Here is a 3,406-nt window from a genome sequence, read left to right as displayed (position 1 = left end):
GGGACGGCTGTCATTGGCCAGCCGCGTGCTCCGGGGGGCGGGCCAGGAGGTGGGCGCGGCAGAACCCGCAGACATTGGTCCAGGCTCCGGGGCGCGCGCGCCGCTGCCCTCGGGCTCCGGGGAAACTTTGGAGCTGTCTTCTGGGGAGAGCAGCGGGCTGGCATCGTGGGCAGGACACTGTCCCCTGGAAGAAGGCGTTTCCAGGTGAGAGAAAAATCCCCACGCCTTCCACCGGCATGTATGGGAATTCTGGTGATTCCCGAACATCAGAGAATCTCTATTTGTTACTCCTTCGTGGAACATCTATCAGGTATCCAGATCCTGCCAGGTGTTGGGGCAGCTAACATACAAACAAACAAGAACAGAATAGGCATCGCGGAGGGAGCAGAAGTTGGGCAGGAAATTGCAACATAGTCTGGACCAAGGTGCAGAGAGCAAGCACAGGTGGTATGGGCCTCCCAGCAGGTGCATCTGCCCCCAGCCAGGTGTGAGAGCAGGACTGGGAAGAACCTGCTAGAGGAGAGAGAGGTGGAAACAAATTAAGTTTGGTGTGGGACCCCGTGCCAGACAGGTAATCCTCAGGGCCACGTGTGAGATAGGGAGCAAATTAGTATGTCCAGTTTATTTGATTTTATTTTTCAAAGACACTCAAAGATTTATTTAGGAAAGTAAATACAGGTTCAAGGGAGAATTCAGGTTGTCTAGAGAGAGGAGAGAGAGAGAGAAGGGGAGTGAGGAGGGAGGGAGAGATGTGTGTCTTTGGGAGTAAAGTAAGAAATACACATTCAAGGGAGAATGCTGGCCATCTGGAGGGTGAGAAGCTTTAGGGGCAAAGCAAGGAGCACACATTCAAAGAAGAATGCGGGCCATCTCCCTAGAGGGACAGACAAGACACCCTGTTATGCCCATTTTGAAGTAGGAAACAGATGAATGAGTCTGCGTTAACTCAGGTAACACAGGTCAAGAAAGAATGAACAGGCCCAGAAACTCAAGGACCTTTCCAATCCATACAGGTTCTACTGAGATCCTTTACCTAAGATCCAATCCCCCAGTGAGGTCCTCTAAAGTAATCACAAATAGGACTCTGATGCTTTCCTCCAAAATTACTCAAACTCTTTTCTTGGAACTTAGTGAGTGGTGATGCACGTATGTTTTTTCGTCTATTGGCGGTCTAACATGGAAAAATATAATAAATAACAATAACAACAACAGAGTTCTTTCTATAAGCCAGGAACTGTGCTAAGGGCTTTATGAGCATTATTTCTTCAAATAGTCACAATGGGGGTAGTAGTATTCCCATTTTAGAGATGAGGAAATTAAGGCTTATCAAAGGGAAGTGGATACTCAAGGTTGTGGGTTAGCAGGTAACAAAGATAGAACTGAGCCAGATGGAGTTGGAAAAAGAAAAGAGAGTGTAAGAGCAGGTGGAAAGAGGAAGAGAAGAGCTCTCATCCACCACCCTGAGAAGCCATGTCCCTTTCCTTCTCCCTCTGTTTGGACTGGATTCCATGTATGCAGTGGTCTCCCAGCAACACAGTTAGTCCATCTGTTTATTACAAAGGTTTGCCAAAAAGGTTTGGAGTGTGCATGTCTCTGTGGGGGTGGGGTGTGCAGGAGTTTAATATTTAGGAGTAGGGGGTGATATGGAAAGGAATAGTTTGCAGTCTGGGAGGGGAGGCAGCTGGCCAAGACTGGGTAAGAAAGAGACATAGCGTAGAGGCCCCCTGCCCATGGATTTTGTTGGAGAAAGACTAGCAGTGGAGTGAGTGGGAACTCCAACAGGCCACGGCACCATCTGCAGTCATCTGCTCTTCCTACAGGCAGAGGGAGTCTCAAACAATTGGAAATCGTTGTTTCCAAAATAAGCCATTATGCAACTCCAGGGGGATGGAGGTGGAGGGGACTAGCATCATTCAACGTGTGCCCTGTCATTATGATCATATGGATCAAGTTACTTAACTCCTGCAGGACCTCAGTTTGTTTTAATCTGTAAAATGGAACCAGCAATATTGACCTTAGCTGGTTTTTATGAGTGCTGGGTGAGAGTCTGTAGATAGCCTATCTAGGGCGGAGTCTGACGCTTCATAATCTCTCAAAGTGTAAATTCTCAACCAGAAGAAAGGTGAGGACCCGAAGGTGCATGTCAGAGGCCTGGCAGATTGTAACTCTATCCTGTCATTCTCTCCGGTGTCCTTCCCTTATACATGTCCTTGCCCTTGTGAACCTAGGAGTAGCCCTGGACTTGAGAGGTAATGAGTGACTGCATTTCTGGGGAGAAGTTTTTTTTTTCTTTTTTTGGTATTGGGGGGGAACTTAACNAGGGTTCGTCTTGCAGCAAAAAAAAAAAAAAAAAAAAAAAAAATCAAACTACCACGCTACCAAAGGACTTGGATTATTTGAGCAAATTAAATCTTTTTTTTTTCCCCCTGAAGAACTAAGTTGAGAAAGGCAGGCGAGATGATATAAACATTGCCACAATATTATCATCATGGCTGAGGGTGACCCTTCTCCTTTGCCCTAAGATGAAGAAACATAATTTCTCTTTTATTCTAGTAAACCCATTGCAATGGTTCAATGATCATCTTAACTTTGGTGGGGCATAAGATCCACTTTAGTGGCCTTTGGTAACTATGGAACTTAAGAAATTTCCAAAGTGCTCTTTTGTTTTAGATGAGGGGCTCAAATTTATGAAGACTTTCTTTGACATGCCAAGGCCATCTTGCAGTGGATCTCATTCTCAAGAGAAGGTGATTTGGGTCCTTTCTTCCGTCAGGAGGTATTTTTGGCAATGTTTTGATTGTCCCAGCTGCAGTGGTGGTGAGGAGGAGTGCTGTTGGCATCCAGGTAGTAAAGATTAGAGATGCTACACAGCATCTTCCAATGCAGAGGATAACTGTTCAAGATAAAGAATTATCTGGAAAAACACCAATAGATTGCCAAAGTTGGGAAATTCTGGTGCTCATTCAGTAAGTAAAGACCGAGTACCTCTTGGGTACTAGTGCTAATCTAGGTACTATAAATAGCTTGCCCAATTCCCTGCCTTCACAAAGCTTATTTGGCAGTGGGAAATATATTAGATGTCAAGCTCAGTATTGATTAAATAAGCAAATTTTTAAAATGAAGTCACAAAAGCAATCATTTTTTTCGTCTCAGAGAGGGTTGGTCTGGAAGCCAAAGTACAACACCAAACTGTCATGATGCTGAAAGACTTAGATTATTCAGGCAAATTAAATCTTATTCTCAGTTTTAAAAAATGCCTGGATTTCTTCTTTCTGACTCTTGTGAGAAAAAGGAAAAAAGTAATTTAAAAATCTTATCTTTAGCAACTTGATATAGAAGGAAACATTACTCACATGTTATAAAATCTAAAATATTTGTTTAAGTAATGAATGAAAATCTTGTCAAA

This window comes from Marmota marmota, unplaced genomic scaffold (genome assembly GCF_001458135.2).
Source record: "Marmota marmota marmota unplaced genomic scaffold, marMar, whole genome shotgun sequence".
NCBI classification, from domain to species: Eukaryota; Metazoa; Chordata; class Mammalia; order Rodentia; family Sciuridae; genus Marmota; species Marmota marmota.
The sequence above is the reverse complement of the archived record's forward strand: the minus strand, read 5'-3'. Positions refer to the sequence as shown.